Source organism: Giraffa tippelskirchi, chromosome 13 (genome assembly GCF_054371585.1).
Source record: "Giraffa tippelskirchi isolate mGirTip1 chromosome 13, T2T-mGirTip1v1.2.pri, whole genome shotgun sequence".
Classification (NCBI taxonomy): domain Eukaryota; kingdom Metazoa; phylum Chordata; class Mammalia; order Artiodactyla; family Giraffidae; genus Giraffa; species Giraffa tippelskirchi.
The window spans coordinates 2,434,793-2,452,176 of NC_137287.1; the positions used below are offsets into that span (position 1 = coordinate 2,434,793).

The following is a 17,384-nucleotide window of genomic DNA, read 5'->3' on the forward strand; positions in this document are numbered from 1 at the left end:
GCAGCTACAGAAAGATGGAGGGCAGGATTCTTTACAGACTTTGCTGAGCTGCTGGGCTGGTCCTGGAGCTCCTTTCCTTTAAAACATTTTTACGGTTGTTGTTCTTGCTTGTGCCTCAGTGAAATCTGGTATGATAGGCTTTTACTATTGTGAAACTGGACACATTACTTCTCCAGGCCTCAAGCTTCTTATCTGTTTCTCATTTAATAATAACAAGGATTAAATCAGACAATACATATAAAACTTTTGCTGAGTTTCTTCCATGGAATAAACAAACAATTGAAAGTTAGTATTTTCATGTCTGACGAATCCATACATAATTTTATTTTACTTTGAGTCTATCTGTCCACAGGCACATATCTGTCAAATTAAATACCTTTTGTAAAAATCATATTTTATTTAGAAATGTTTTGACAGCCAGAACATGTGTTTCCATTGCAAACAAAAACATTTCAGTTTAGAAATACTTGTTTTGATCATCTGCATGGAAATGAATGTTTTGTATTTGAGTTAAGCTACAAAATATTTTTGCCAAATGCTTTTGCAAATATATCCGTCCATTTCTTAGAATATTGCCTTGGAGAAGCACCCAGTGGCAATTACGCTTTGAGATGAGATTTACGGTTTATAACCCATAGCGGATCTAACCTTTGGAAAAGACAGGGAATGACAGCTGGGACAGACAGCTGGGTTACTGTCAGAGCAGTGGTCGGTGTTCTCACCACAACCCCAGCGTTATAACCAACACTGGCTGGATGGACTTCCAGTGTGAGTGTCATGAAGCCAGAATTAAATGGCATGTTATACTTATGTCCCAAGCATCATACAATATTGATCTTTTTATTGTAACTATAATTTTCTGAGGGCTGTGAGTAAATAGACTTTTTGTTTTTGCCACAATTATAGTAATCCACTTGAAGCTTACTGTTGCTGTTCAATGATAGTGGCAAACGTTTATTTTTTTATCATAATTCTCACATGGTTTCCCTTCCAGATTTTACACGTAGTAAATGAAAAAGTAAGCCCACTGAATTGCCTGTGTCTTTGCTGGCATTTAGGATAAAGGGAAATCCAATAAATCTTTCACGGAGCAGTTCTACTGATATTGGATTATGAGATCATTGTGTAACTTTACAGATAAATCACCAAGCAAACATCACACGGTCAATCTTGTTTAGAAAATAGGAAAGCACGTCTTCATGGTAAGATTCCACCTTAGTTTTAACCCTGTATAACATACCAGTATTTTTTCAAGTTGATTACACTCTCCACTGCAAGACCAGTATAAACTTTACATTAATAAAACACATATGACTTGTCTTTGAGTTCCAAGAAAATTTAATTTGAAAGTAATACTTTACATTTATGTAACACCTTTCCTAATGTGTAGTCTCAAAACATTTCAGAAAAAAAAGTACACTTATATTTTAGCCTGCATTTACAGGCAATCACTGGGCTCGTATTTCTTTATAAGACTCTGTGTGACCTACTAGAAATACTCAAACATAGTGGTTTGTCTTTGTCAGATGATTTTGTTCTTCAAGGAAGATTACTTGGGAGAAAATTTCTTCAACTTATGATAGAAAAACACCTCTCTCATTTTCTTATCATTTAGCAGGAAGTGCACCGATTTCTCTCAGACAATTAAACTAATGTTTCATACCTTAGAATTACCTTTCAACATGAATAAATTCAAATGTATTTGAAAACCAATTACAAATCTCTGAAGTTCAGACTTGTGAGGGACAAAAAAAAAGGCTAGAATTTTCTTAGGTTTTATGATGATCACATAGCAGAGTAGAAATGCCATGAAATCAGAATGTCTTTGGATGTGAAGAGGTCAGGCTATTCCTTGGAGTGAAAATGAATCACAGGCTCAGTTGTGCTCTGGGATGGAGAACCTCCCCTACTTGGCTGTGGAAATTTCATAGAACTGCCAAACGCTGGAGATAGCTCTCCTCTCTTTTCAGGGACCTATATAAGGAGGCAGCAGTGTTCACAATAAAAAGTAGAAGATAGATGTGCTCTGGTGGTTTGATATTTTAAAAAGAAATAAATAGATTATTATCAGACGTGATCCATGTGAACTGATCTTACTGATTTTCCTGTTGTGACCTCAGTCGCCCGACACCAGTACAAACGCGTGTGTGTCGCTGTCAGGTCTGCTTTCAGTGGTGTTCAGAACATGTCCGAGAAGAAAAAAAATAGGGTTTTGTAGTATTTGTTCTTGTCTTCATTAAGCAGTAACTCTTGGTTTGTCTGCTTACGCATTCTTTCAGCTTGTGTCTGGCATGTGTTCTAAGGCCGGTCACATCTGTGCAGTGAGGACATCCTTGAGAAGCTAATGGCTGGAGGGGCTCCTTGTCTGCCAGGTTCACCGTGACCTGGCTTCTCCTTTCCCTCCTTCTCTCCCTCCTTTTCCTTTCTTTCATTTATTCCTTCGTTCATCAATATTTTTTTCAGTGCCTGCAACGTGCCAGGTCCTCAGACTACAGCTGTGAGCACCGTTGTTCTCGGTCCTACTCTAACTTCTAACCGAGTGGGGAGACACGTTAAATTCAAATAAATGATTGAATAAATAACTTTAATTGCAATTGTACTTCTGTTCTGAGACCCCAAATGATTTCTGATTGAGTAAACTCCAGGAGTTGGTGATGGACAGGGAGGCCTGGCGTGCTGCACTCCATGAAGTCACAAAGAGTCGGACATGACTGAGCGACTGAAGTGAATTGATGCAAGCTGAAGAGCAGAAAGAACAAAGAATGGAGAAAATGAGAGCTCAGAGAAATGTGGGGGACTATTAAACACACCAACATATGCATAGTGGGAATATGAGAGAGAAAGAGAAAAAGAAGAGAAAAAAAATATTTGCAGAAACAGTGGCTGAAAACATCTCAAATTTATTGACAAATAGTAGCCTTGATGAACATCCAGGATGCTCAATGATGTCAAAGTGGGATAATAGCAGAGAAACTCATTGTATCTTTATAAACAGCTGCATCCTGGTAGAAGTGCTGAAAGTTAAAGACAAGGAGAAAAGTCTTGAAAGTAGCAAGAAAGAAAAATGGCTCATTACTTGGAGTTGGTGATGGACAGGGAAGCCTGGCATGCTGCAGTCCACGGGGTCGCAAAGAGTCAGACATGACTGACTGCATTGAACTGAACAATATACCTCCTCCAGAAACATTGTTTGTCTCTCAACTATTTTCTGTTTTCCTTTATACCTTCCAGTGATGTGTGGTAAGGTGTTTTTTTTCCTCCATAGATACCACACTGCTTTTGCTGGCCCTTTTATGCATTTTTTGTTATTGTGAAGTTTGTTTTTACTTCTTCTGTGGCTATAATTGTTGCCTTTCTCTTTTGGAGACCATCTTTAAGAAAGTTGTTCGAGAATGTCATAGGATGGTCTACTTTGAGGTCCCCGGTGTGTCCGGGGACATCCTGCTGTATCCTCGAGACTCTGGCAGTGGCCTGTGGTCTTTACAAGCCTGATCTCTGCTGCCCCCACGGACCGAGCAGGGCAGCTGAACCGGGCGCACACCTGGTTTCCGGGGTCATCGCTCGTCCCCTCCCTGTCCGTGGTCTGCGCCGCCTGGCTGTCACTCAGTGACCTGCCCCGCCCCATCCGTGCCCTTCACGCCCTCCACCACGCCGCTCCCAGGCGGCCTCTTTCCTTGTCCCACCTGCAGGTGATTTCTGCTTCCTGTCGAGCCTCATAGAATTTTGTTCATGCCTCCTTGGGGAGGGTTTTTCATATCTGTCTTTGTTGATCTGTGTGTCTACCTGATCTTTCCCCAAAGTATGACAGCACGGAGAGCAGGTTGGAAAGTCTGAGCTCTGCGACAGCGCGACTTCACCTAAATACCCCTTCACTCCCATTTTCTTACTTCTATGGGAATAGTCAGTGACACTTCACTCCCATTTTCTTACTTCTATGGGAATAGTCAGTGACACCCTGCCTACCTCACGGGACTGTGCGGAAGCCCTTTTGTTGTCTGGAAAGTGCACACTTAGGAGATGGTAACCGTGCTCCGGCATTTCCCCTCCTAGATCGGGAGGTCCGTGAGGCAAAGCCTGGGTTCACGTCAGTGCTCCTGCGAGGTTTAGGTTGGACGAGAGCCTTCCTTTCATAGACACTCCCAGCTAGACTGACCCGGGGAGGGGCCAGCCTGGGAAAATGGGGATATCAGCTGAGTCCTGGTAGACTTGGGGGTGTGCGTACGAGCTGCCCGGTAGGCAGATTGAAACTGCAACTGGAGACCTGCAGTTTCTGGTTATCACTGGCATTTACTTGGTCTGGAGAGGGTGTATGTATATTAACCGGAGTAGTTGCAAAGGGAAAAGTCTGAATTTGGGGATGTGCATGATCTACAACACTCTCAGGAAAATAATATCAGATCCTGGTGTGTTTGATGTCCTGGGAAATTTTTTTAAAATACAGATTTCTAGGCCACATCTCTTGAGATTCTAAATCTATGGGTTTGAGCCCAGGCGCCTACATTTTTAGAAGCATCCTTGGTGATTCACATCATCAGGCAAGTCTGTGAGACCATGCACTAGAAGGAACCACAGGATTCTTGGTAGTAACACTCAGACCTGGTGGAGAATCATTTCTTTGAAACAGCAAGTTCAAAACATGTAGAAACACACGCGCATACACCCTGGAATAATAGACACGTGAGTGCTCTGGTGTAAGTCCATGAGCTTTCTTGTTGATCCACCAGATTCTGAAATACTTTTAGTGTATAAGCGCTTTGTTCAAGAAAGAAGATGTAGAAGTGTCTCACTGGGAACTGTACATATTAGAGACAAACTTGTTATGTTACAAACTTCTTGGTGTAACTCACACTTTATTGATTACTAAAATATTTATAAGCATATAATCTGAGAGTTCTTATAGGTCAACTCTCTTAGAAGGAGTATGGTCTATATTAGTGTCTTTGCACAGAAAATTAAATAGGTATGTCCCTCCAAGAACTTGCATATATGCATGCTTGTGGGAGGACAGGAAGGTGATTGTCTTTATAATAGGATTTAATCATCTGTTTTCATGATTTTTAAAATTATACAAAACATTCTCATTGTAACAGATTAGTACAGAACAGTTTGAGTAAACAGAAAAAATCGCCCACAGCTTTATTTTATAGAGACAATTACAAGCATCTGTCATGTTTCTATTGATACTTTCTTTTACGTATGTTTTTCATGATTGAGATTCTACTTAATTAACTATTTTGTAAACATTTTTAAACTTAGATTGTATCATAGATGTCCCCATGTATCAAAAACCTTGAGAAAATTATATTAATGGTTGTGTAATAGTTTGTCCTACATGGATGTGCATATTCATAGAAAATCAGAAATACAAAACATGGAGAAATGCATTGTTGGTACATTAAGTGTTTCAAATCAGTAATTTAACTGATGTATCATGTATGCATTTTCCTTGTAAACTATATCTGTTCATCTGAGTCGTATAGAGCCCTGAGAGTAACCAGAGAAGCCAACACGAGCGGTTAGCCAGCCTGTGCCGTGGGGAACGCTGAGGAAGACGAGCCCAACCCCGGGGACGTGTGGAGTCGCCTCTCGTGGCCCCACAGTGACGGCCCCGTTACCAGTGCTGGCGGACATCCTCTCGCTAAGTTCTTTTGCTTCTTGCAGCCTTTGGGGCTGTCATGACTTCCACTTCCTGACCTGCCTCTTCCATGTTCCTCACCAGTATTCTTTCCCTATTCTTCCTTTGACTATTCGTCTTAACTACTTTCCCACCTTGTGGTGAAAATGCTGGTCTTTCTGTGCATTCTCTACTTGACTCCATTTTTTTCCATATTCTGAACAACCTCCTTGGGTGATTTCTTCTTGCTCCCCAGTTTGTAACCGCCTCTAAAGGATTGTGGGCTTCCCTTGTGGCTCAGCTGGTAAAGAATCCACCTGCGATGCGGGAGACCTGGGTTCGATCCCTGGGTTGGGATCCTGAGAAATCTGTATACAGGTTGGGACCCTGAGAAACCTGTATGCAGGTCAAGAAGCAACAGTTAGAACTGGACATGGAACAACAGACTGGTTCCAAATTGGGAAAGGAGTACGTCAAGGCTGTATATTGTCACCTTGCTTATTTAACTTATATGCAGAGTACATCATGCGAAATGCTGGGCTGGGTGAAGCACAAGCTGGAATCAAGATTGCTGGGAGAAATATCAATAACCTCAGATACACAGATGACACCACCCTTATGGCAGAAAGTGAAGAAGAACTGAAAGGTTATTGCTGAACCACGAAAGACTCCAGGATTCTTGGCCTCCAGAGGAGAAGAATTCAATCCGGGGCCAGAGACAAGGCTTGATAGCTCAGAGCTTTTGTGTAATAAAGTTTTATTAAAGTAGAAAAGAGAGAGAGAAAGCTTCTGACATAGACATCATAAGGGGGCAGAAAGAATACTCCCTGCTCGTCTTTAGCTGGATGTTATGTAGCTACTAGCAGTCTGCTAATTGAAGAAAGGAAGTGTCTCAAAACTCAGAGAATGGCACCAGGCCCCTCATCCACAAGATGCATTCTGAGATAGTCTTGGCACCAGGTGAGTCATCCGGGGCCACAAAACCATTGCCATGAATCTTGAAGAAAGGCAGATTCCTATACAAACATATAGTTTCATTAACATGGATTAGAAGAACAGTGTGTGAGTATAACATACTGGTTTGTCAGGTTCTGAGCCTTTAGGAGAACCAACTTGAAGACAGAGTCTGGGGTAAACGCATAGTATATTAACAAAGCTTAAGACAAACATTTCCATAAGAAAAATGCATTGGTTAGCTCAAGGTTTGAGAAAAGTTAAGTTCTGGTGGAACCAGCTGTCATTATGGCAACACAGAATTTTAAGAGAAACCTCTTTTTAAATTTGTATAGAGAAGGGGAAAAAAATGTAACACTAGTTTGTTTCCTCCTGCCGCTTAAGAGAGAGATAAAAAATGTCTGACACTTGCGCCTATTTCCTCCCTTTGGAGACCCCTGGCCTTCCTGCCTGTTACCCTCTCAGAACTAAAGAGCCTCTTGATGAAAGTGAAAGAGGAGAGTGAAAAAGTTGGCTTACAACTCAACATTCAGAAAACTAAGATCTGGTCCCATCACTTCATGGCAAATAGATGGGGAAACAATGGCAACAGTGGCAGACTTTAATTTTGGGGGCTCCTAAATCACTGCAGATGGTGACTGCAGCCATGAAATTAAAAGACGCTTGCTCCTTGGGAGAAAAGCTATGACCAACCTAGACAGCATATTAAAAAGCAGAGACATTACTTTACCAACAGAGATCCGTCTAGTCAAAGCTATGGTTTTTCCAGTAGTCGTGTATGGATGTGAGAGTTGGACTATAAAGAAAGCTGAGCGCTGAAGAATTGATGCTTTCGAACTGTGGTGTTGGGGAAGACTCTTGAGAGTCCCTTGGACTGCAAGGAGATCCAGCCAGTCCATCCTAAAGGAAATCAGTCCTGAATATTCACTGGAAGGACTGATACTAAAGATGAAGCACCAGTACTTTGGCCACCTGATGGAAGAACTGACTCACTGGAAAAGACCCTGATGCTGGGAAAGATTGAAGGCGGGAGGAGAAGGGGACGACAGAGGATGAGATAGTTGGATGGCATCACCGACGCAATAGACGTGAGTTTGAACAAGCTCCAGGAGTTGGTGATGGACAGGGAGGCCTGGCGTGCCACAGTCCATGGGGTCGCAAAGAGTCAGACACGACTGAGCAACTGAACTGAACGGAAGGGCGTGCTGGCCCTCTCTTACACATCCTCCCCTCCCCTCTCTGCTGTGGGGCTCACTTAACACCTGATGTTCATGGTGGTCCTGGCTCAAGTCCACACTCCTCTGTGTGACCTTGACTATCCCCTCTCTTCTCAGACCTATGTGACCATCCAGTAGTGACGAAAAGTCTTCTTTTTATCTATTTCTACTATTTCTTGTTCTCTTTACCCAGGGTTTGATGACGGTGCTCTGAAATTATAGTCTGACTTTCTCTCACAGAGTATACTGTTCTCTCTTCCTTTAAATCATCTTCTGTATTTCAGGTTATTCAAAAAGCAAAGATGATGCATCCAATGTAATTATTGTCTAAATTTCTAACCCTTTGTAGGTGCTAACTTCTAAAATAGCATTAAGAACATTAATTAAAGAATGAAAGAAAATATATTTAATTACTTTCCAATTTATTGATTCTCTAATTATTGTATTTGATCATATATTGAATTTAGAAACTAAAATATAATTATAGGAAAGTAATTTACTGTAAAGGGAGAGCATTTCATTGCTTCTGATTCCCTAGGGTGTCCAACACTAATAACTAGGAGACCGCTAATATTTACCATTGTAATTTCTTAAGGAAAACTGAAATAACATGGTATGAATGATACATTCATTTCATGTTTAGAATAACAGTGCTGAGTGAGCCCTTATTTTGAAAATCCTTTGAAGACTTTCAAATGGATATACATCTTCATGTTCTTAAGTATAATAATTGTAACGTGAGACAAATCTTGTATTTTCTAGCTTTTCCTCCTCTAGCTGTTTTTTTACCAATTTTTAAAATAAAACCTCATGGAGTGAGTGAAGGGAATTTAAACCATTTCTTGCAAAGATTTTTTTTCTATTACCTTGGAAAATAACAGTGCAGGGCTGTGGTTTTTAAATTGCTTGTCTGCTAATTATAAGAAAAGCCAAGATATTGAAATTTGTGTAGTGCTAATTACTCATCTTCTCTCCCCCACTGTAATTTACGATGTGCCTTTAGAATGTCAGTCGCTGATTTGGAGCTTCTGTCTCTGCCTTTTTTCTCAGCAATTAGGTTTCATCTTCAACTAATGGAGCTGAGCAACGTTTGGCTAACATTATGAAGAATCTCTCTTTAGCTCCGCTTCATTAAAAGTTGACGCGAGACCTTAAAAAAGGTTTTGTGTTTTTTGTACCTTAAGGCCATGTGTATTAACATAACTTTCATCCTCCTTTTTTCTTAAATTATTATTGTCTTCCTACTCTTTACCCTGGACAGTTTTTGGCCATCTCATTGCCAAGCCATTATCTTTTGCCCTAAGCAGAGCAGGCAGGGTCCTTGTTTTTACTCCTAAAGTTGGTGTACAGTTTTGTAATTTATCCATCTCTTCCCACTTCTACCCTTTAGTAGGTTTTTCTGTTGTTGTTCCTCCGGCATTTCTATGTGCTAATGATCCTTGAATCTTATTTTGCTGATCATCAGTCTGTGGAAGAGAAAGAAAGACGTTAAGAGAATCTTCTCAACCCTTGCTTCTGGAAAGATGGAGTAGATGTGCTTATTTTTCCTGCTCAGTACAGCTAAAATCTATAAGCTTTTTATATGGAGAACGTAAGGAGAGCCTGAAACGTGGAGTGCAGAAGGCGGATTGCCTGGGGACTTGGGGGCCTGACTAATGACGGCGGTCGTTTCCCTGAGCTTTCTCCTCACCTCATATGTGTTGGACGGAGTGCCAGCGAAGCTGAAAACGCAGACGCCAATGGGCAAGAGGAAAGAGCCTTCAAGAAACCCTGTCCTTTCTAGACAAAGGACCACAAGAGGGCTGGTCTCACAAGGCAGACAATCCTTAACCAATAACCACTTTATTCCATCAAACACCACACTCACAGACTCCACCAATAACGCCAGTGGGGAGCCCAGACTTCGGCCTTGCCAGTCTGCCTCAGGCAGTTCCACTACCCTGCCCCTGCCCAGAAAGGTGGGAAAGAAGGCTGAGTGTGCCACTGAGACTTCTGTCCCCGCTGGGTGGTCATAGGCTCCCTGGTGGTTTCGGGGGAGACCACCCGGGGGGCCTGGGCTTGGATCCGCACCTGGTCCCTCCTGTCTCCGCACTGGGGTGGTGTCAGAGGAGGCCTGGGGGAGACTCGGGCCTTCCACGTCCGCCAGTGATGACGGAGCACCCTCCCCGACGGTGACAGCAGAGGCTCTGTAAGGAGCAGCAAGAGACCCCTCCACATCTCACCCAGGGGGGGATCAGCTGAGGCCACGGGCCGCCTGGAAGGGCCCTCCACCCAGCTCCTGGCCTTCTGTTCCCACCTGGCCCCGGAGAGGGGGAGGGGCTGCCCTCCGTCTGCTGAAGCAGGGTGGGAGGAGCCCACTTAAACAGAAGTGACCCCATGGACTGTAGCCCCCCTCCAGGCTCCTCTGTCCGTGGGATTCTCCAGGCAAGGATACTGGAGTGGGTTGCCATTTCCTTCTCCAGGGGATCTTCCCCGCCCAGGGATCGAATCCGGGTCTCCTGCAGTGGGGGCAGATGCTTTACTGACTGAGCTATAGGCTTAAACAGAGGCGCAGTTGCCAAGTCTCCTCGGTGCATGCTTACTTTTCCAGAGGGGCCGGACCCTCCACCTTGCCTCCTGCACTGCACGAGCGATCCAGACCCTTGCCAGCATTCGGTTATTGCCACTCCTTTTTATTTCAGCTGTTCCAATAGCACCTTAGTGATACTTCAACATATTTTAATTTGCATTTCTCTCATGACTGGTGTTTCTGAATATCTTCTCACGTGCGTATTTTCCATCCCATACCCTCTTTCATAAAACATCTCTTCATATCTTTTGCCCATTTTAAAGTAGAGGTTTTTTTTATTATGGAGTTTCAGGAGAATTCTCTGTGTATTCTAGAGAATGTATGGCTTTCAAGTATTTTATTACAGTCCACAGCTTGTCTTTTCATTCCCTGAATAGGCTCTTTGGCAGAGCAAAAGTTTAAACTTTGAAAAATCCCAATTTATTGATTTTTATGGCTCGTTTCTTTGTGGTCATGTCTAGAACTCTTCACCAAATCCTAAAATCCAGAGATTTCCTTTTATGTTTTCTTTCAAAAGTTTAAGGGTCTTACTTTTCACATTTAATCTAACATATTTTGAGTTAATTTTTATATGAGAAGTAGGGTTTAGGTCAGGCCTTATTTTTTTTCTTATGAATGTTTAATCCTTTCAGCTCCACTTGTTGAAAAGACCATTCTTCCTCCTCTGAACTGCTTCCGTGACTTTGTCACTAATCAGTTGGCTGTGCCCATGTCCGTCTTTTTCTGGGCCCTGGTTCTGTTCCCCTGGTCTGTGTGTCTAGCCCTGTGCCAGTGATCTGTGTGCCAGTACTGAGGAGTTTTTATTGCTTTAACCATGTAAGAAGAATTCAAACTGGGTAGAGTGAACCCTTCCACTTTATCCTTCTTTCTCAAAGTTGTTTCAGCTTTGCTTTTCCATATAAATTTTAGAATAATCTTTTTTATACTTAAATTTTTTTCTTAGGATTTTTATAAGACTTGTATTAAACTTATACATCAATTTGAAGAAAATTGACTTCTTTCAATCCATGGAACATGTATTTAAATCTTTGATTTCTCTATTATATTTTGTAGTTTTCAACATCAGGCTCTGAACGTGTTTTGTTAGATTTATACCTAAATATTTCTTTTTTAAGTAATTGTAAAAAGGGATTGTACTTTTATTTCAGTTTCCATATATTCGTCACTACTGTATAGAAATGCGGTTCATCGCTGCACGTTGACGTTGTATCCTGTGACCTTGCTAAGTTCACTTACTCTCGGAGCTTTTTAAAAAGTAGACTCCTTGGGATTTACCAGGTAGAGCATCATGCCCCCTACTAAACAGGGACAGTTATTTTTCTCCCTCTCCTATCTGCACGCCTGTTAGTTCCTCTTCTGCATTATTGAGCTGCTTAGAAACTCCACTACCACGTTAACGAAGAGTGGCGAGGGCAGAGACACCCTGGTCTTGTTACCAGGTCTGCAGGGACGCGTCGCTATGTCTCCATGGATAAGATGTCAGCTATAGGAGTTTCGTATATGCTACTTACTAAACTGAGGAAATTCTGTTCCTAGTTTACTGACAGTTTTGATCAGGTATGGCTGTGAAGTTTTGTCAAATAATTTTCCTGCACTTGTTGTTGGCTTCCCAAGTGGCTTGTTTTCATTGTTGTCTCATCTTAACAGTTTTATTGTTTTTATTTATTCATTTGCATCAACAAGTGGTTTCCTGTCAGTAGAGTAAATTCTTTGTCTTGAGGTTGGTCTTTTGCAAACCTTTTCTTAGCTGCTTTCCAAGATGGACAAAACTTCTGACATCAAAGGAGAATTTACAAAGGTTAGAGACTCCAGGCTTTCTCTTTTTGATGTCTGTCATCAGGGATCTTTGCATTGAGCTTCATCGCAAGCTCAAGGGAGCAAAACATGTGGCAGATGCCCCAAGTCTTCCACAAACTTCTTGGTTTTGTGTTATTTTTTTATCTTTTGGTAAATTGTCTTAAAACCATTTGATATATTATTTGAGTACCGAGGAAGAGATTTTATTAAAGTTCTTTAAACATTTCTTATAAACTTTTGATATTACCTACAATGTCTTTTAAATTTTAAATCCTTCAGGAACAGGTAGGGAATTGATATTTCTCTGACTTTTCAGTGGCAGATACTGTGATACAGCCAGTAACACACTGCAGTTAGTTGTTCTGCTGTTCCAATTGCATGCATTTTGCCTTCCCTCCTGGCTTTCTTAGAGAGTTATGTATGTATGTGTGTGAGCCCAGTGTGTCCGACTCTCTGTGACCCCATGGACCATAGCCCACCAGTCTCCTCTGTCCATGGGATTCTCCAGGCAAGAATCCTGGAATGGGTTGCCATTTCCTCCTCTAGGGGATCTGCCCAACCCAGGGATCGAACCCATGTCTCTTGCATCTCCTGCATTGTCAAATGGATTCTTTACTGTTAGCACAACCTGGGAAGCCTCATCTTAGGGAAGGAAGTCACGTGAAATACTTCTGCTTCCTTCAGAATGACTAGCTTGATGTGAGGTCGTCACACACTGGACACACAACTAGTAACTTGCTTGTTCGCTGGTTATTCAGTTTTTCCGTGCTATTTTAATGAGACAGGAAAAAGCTCATTGCCCAAATCTGATTGCTTTTATTAAAGTTCTCATGTTGGAATCATTAAGGGCAGAAATCTGATTGTTGTTGTTTCTAATTTCAACATATGTACAAGCTGTTTAGAGAAAATCTTTCTCTTCTTTCTGTCTCAGTGCTTCACAATGTACTTTTTCTTAAACAGAGTTTTTCACATGCCAATGGAGAGCAGTGCCATCAAAACTTGTGAGAGGTGCTTGCACACCCCAAGCTAGCTGCAGCCGTGTGGTCATTGTGCTTGCACACCCCAAGCTAACAGCAGCCGCGTGGTCACTGCTCGAACCAAAGGGGCTCCCAGGTGATCAGGAGAGCACCCAAGGGCCAGGGGGTCCACAGTCTTAGCAGCCGCCCCCTTCTGCCTTTTAGTAATTCTCCAGGAATGTTTACACACTTGATTATTTCTATTTTCAAATACCCTTACACTATTACATAACACAGTGAATATTGCAGCATTAACAAATATATGGTTGAGATCTTTATTGCTGTGGCTTTGCATAGTAATATAGGGATTTTTCTCTAAAATATAAAGTTCATTTGAAAATTATTCTTTTACCTTTATGTCAATTTCCAACATTAATTTTATTTCCATTGAACTCTTAGGAGGTACTTTTGTATGCATGACCTATAGTTTGATCGCAATTAATATTATTGCTCAGAAGGTAGACTAGCTTTATATCTAAGAATCTGAATTATGTAACTTAAGGAAGTTGGTATACTTTCTCTTTTATTACAGGAAACAGTATGATTTGATTTTTTCAAACAACATAAAAATATTTTTATATATTTTTGAGGATTTCCTTTTTTCTTTAAAGTGAAAATAATCTCCATTAATTTAGGAGACTGTGCTGTCACCTTTGCTGTTAAGGACTCACTTATTCTATCACTAAATATTTATTGAGTACTGGGCTTACACTTTATGGATATATCAGAGAGAAGACAAATAAGGTCCCTGACCTCGTAAAGTTTACATGGAGAGACAGGCAGTTAACAAGTAAGCAGATGAATAAACAAGATAATTCTAGATGCTGTAAATTACATGAGGGGCTTCCCAGGTGGCACTAGTGGTAAAGAACCTGCCTGCCAATGCAGGAGACATGAGAGATGAAGGTTTGATCCCTGGGTTGGGAAGATCTCCTGGAGGAGGTAATGGCAACCCACCCCAGTATTCTTGCCTGGAGATTCCCATGGACAGAGAACCTGGTGGGCCACAGTCCATGGGTCACAAAGAGCCGGACACGACTGCAGTGACTTAGCACAGCACAGCATGGCATAGATTACATGAAGGGGATTGAGGACTTTATGTAATGGGTGGTGGGTAGCTTTGGTTGGGGGTCAAGGAAGTCTATTTAAGAAGCTGACATCTGCACTGATTCCTAAAGTGTAAGACTGAGCCAGCAAATACCTGTGGTTAGAGTGCGTCCAGCCATGGAGATGGCGGCTCAGAGAGCCCGAAGCAGAAGAGCTGAGTGTGTTGAAGAAGCTGGAGGAAAATGAGTGTGGCAGGGAGAGTCTCCGGACGGGGTGGAGGGGTGGGCCAGGCCCTGCTGCTGGCAAGTCTGGGGGTGGGCAGGAGGTCACGGCCGGCTGGGGGTACGGGGACCCCTCAGCAGCCGGGGGAGATGTGAGCCCACCCCTGGGACAAACGCCTGTTTTCAGAGCTGCGTCTGGCCGGTCAACAAACTGACGGACGGTGAAGGCACTGTCTTCTCCGTTAGGATTTTCTTACTCCAGAGCCCCCCGGGAACTGAGGTTCCGTGTGGGGTACACTTGGGGTGTTTGTCTCTCCACACCTGGAGAAATCCAGCCTCTCAGAAAAGGGGGCGTTCCCAAAGAGTTTCAAGTAAGAAAGGATTTCGGTGGGGTGTGGACGAACGTTACTTATTTCCTCCTTGCTTCCCCTCAGGAGTCGCTTTATTCATTTCTCTTGCTATCTCAGACATCTAATTCTTTCTCCCCACCACAGTCGTCTACCATTGAGTCGGGCCTGGTCTCGACTTTAGTATTTGCAACAAAAAGGGCAAAAAAGAATCTTTTCAAACATGTGTCAGCTCCATTAGAATAAAATGTCATCGGAATCTCAGCAGCTCTCTGTTCTACTATTTGATCATTGATCGTGGAATCAGAACTTGAGCTTTCATCTGGAGAATATACTGGCTTTGAAAGTAAAACCACTCAGCAACTTAATTATTGTATAATTTGCTTATGCTCAGATATTATAGTCACAACCTGTTGCTTATTGCCAAGTCATATATCTAGTAACCTTTGTGATTAAGAACCAAAATGAGACCCAGGTGTCAGCAAAGCTGACTTGACACAGCCAAAATAAACACGACATTAATTCAGGGCTGGATTAAAGAGAGAGCACTCCTCAGACCCTAATCCAAAGGCTGTTTCATCTCAGTCCACACACACGTTTGAGATCTCAGGTTAGAAGTGGTGAGAGGCAGGTGTCCAGGCAGCAGCACGGAGGCAGCCAGCAGCTCGGCAGCCCTGGAGGAGGCGGGGGAGTGCAGAGCACGGAGCCAGTCACCCCACCAGCCCTCCGACCCGGTCCTGAAGGTGTAGACAGCCCTGCAGCACGGGGCAGCAGGAGCAGCCCTGGACTCAGGTGCAGACGGGCTTCACCACCCCACCCACCCCCACGGCGGGCAGCACAGCATTGGGGCAGAGGCCTCAGTCGTGCCCTTTGTGAGCAGACTTGGTTGTTCAGTCACTAAGTCACATCCGACTCTGCAGCCCCATGGACTGCAGCATGCCAGGCTCCTCTGCCCTCCGCTGTTTCCTGGAGTTTGCTCAGAGTCAGTGATGCTGTCTACCCAGCATCGGGGTCTTTTCCAATGAGCCGACTCTTCGCATCAGGTGGCTAAAGTGTTGGAGCTTCAGCTTCAGTCCTTCCAATGAATATTCAAGGTCGAGTTCCTTTAGGATTGATTGGCTTGATCTCCTTGCAGTCCAGTTGCATAAAGTCTCCGAGTTGCAGTTTCTTCACTGTAAAATGTGAAGGATAAGAATTATTGTTCTTAGAATTAAATGAAATAATACGTCTGAAAAGGACTTTGGCTCTATAAAATTACAATGTGAATCTTAGTTTTTAAAAAGTTCTTTTTCTGCCTTTGATTAGGTATTTAATTACTGACTAGTCACTCATCCTGAGACTCAGTTTCCTCCTAAATTGAGAAAATAATTGTACTTTACCTGCCCATTTCATACCAGCAGAACAATGTCCTTAAGCTGTTTCGATTCTGTAAGCTTTGCATTCCTATGTGAGTGGATGATGTTGCCATTCCTGCAACACATTACAGGACAATAGACAGACTGTGAAAATGGTCCTGAGGCCTCAAGAAAAGGTTAAATGTCATTCAGTATACTTTGTCTAAGAAGGAAAAGAACTGTTGTATAATTAATTTCAGAAAATTTTCTCCAAAATGTGTTTCTAAAACAGTTGACCGTGCTTGAAGCATTGAGCATCATATGTCTGGGAAATTTGCTTTTGCAGGATATCTCACTTCCCAGTGATGCCAGAATGAGTTGTTTTGTGTGTGTCTCAAATGTGGAGAGGTTCTAATTAAGTGCAAATTACAATGAAATTAATGAATGACACCAATTTTGAGATTTTAAAATGGGCTTAGAGAGAATGCAGTGTGGGCTTAGATTGATAATAATTCTAATCTTTTTAAATTGTGAATCAATATTATATAGCATTAAAACTCAAATAAAAAGTAAATGAAGACTCAAGTAGAGAGACCACTCATCTCTCAGTGTGGTTCAACCTCTCAAATGATGACTTTAAAATTTATTAAATGCTAAGATTGTAATTGTCCTTATTGTTCACTGTATACCAAAATAATTGTACATATAATTAATGAGAGATGTTAAACTACCCTAATCACAAATATACTACATTGTCATAAATTGTTTAAATATAACTGCAAACTTCAGGTATTTCACTTCTTGCAGATGAACTGCAGACTGTAAACTAATTAATGATATAGCTATAATACTTAATAGAAATTTTGTTAAAAATTATTTGATCCAACATTTTCTTTCTTTTTTTAATTGAAAAATACTTTATTGCTACAGAATGCTACCCATCCTCTGAGTCTTCAGCGGGTCATGGTAGTAACATCAAAGGTCACCGATTGCAGATCACCCATGACCAATAAATAATAATGAGGAAGTTTGAAATATTGCAGAAATTACCAGAATGTGACATAGAGATGCAGAAATGAGCAAATGCTGTTGGAAAAATGGCATCGATAGACTTGCTCAAAGCAGGCTTGCCACAAACCTGCAATTTGTAAAAAACATATTATCTACAAAGTGGAGTATAAAGAGGTCTACCTCTTGTTCATGATACCTCTATTGACAGCCCCAAATCAGCTGAATAGTCCTTCGTCCTGATTCACCAAAGTCTACTA

General features: G+C 42.0%; 1 protein-coding gene across 3 annotated transcripts in view; it reads left to right on the forward strand.

Moving 5' to 3' along the window:
- SDK1 (sidekick cell adhesion molecule 1) overlaps positions 1–17,384 on the forward strand; it is an 840,913-nt gene that overhangs the window by 343,344 nt on the left and 480,185 nt on the right. The window lies entirely within an intron of this gene.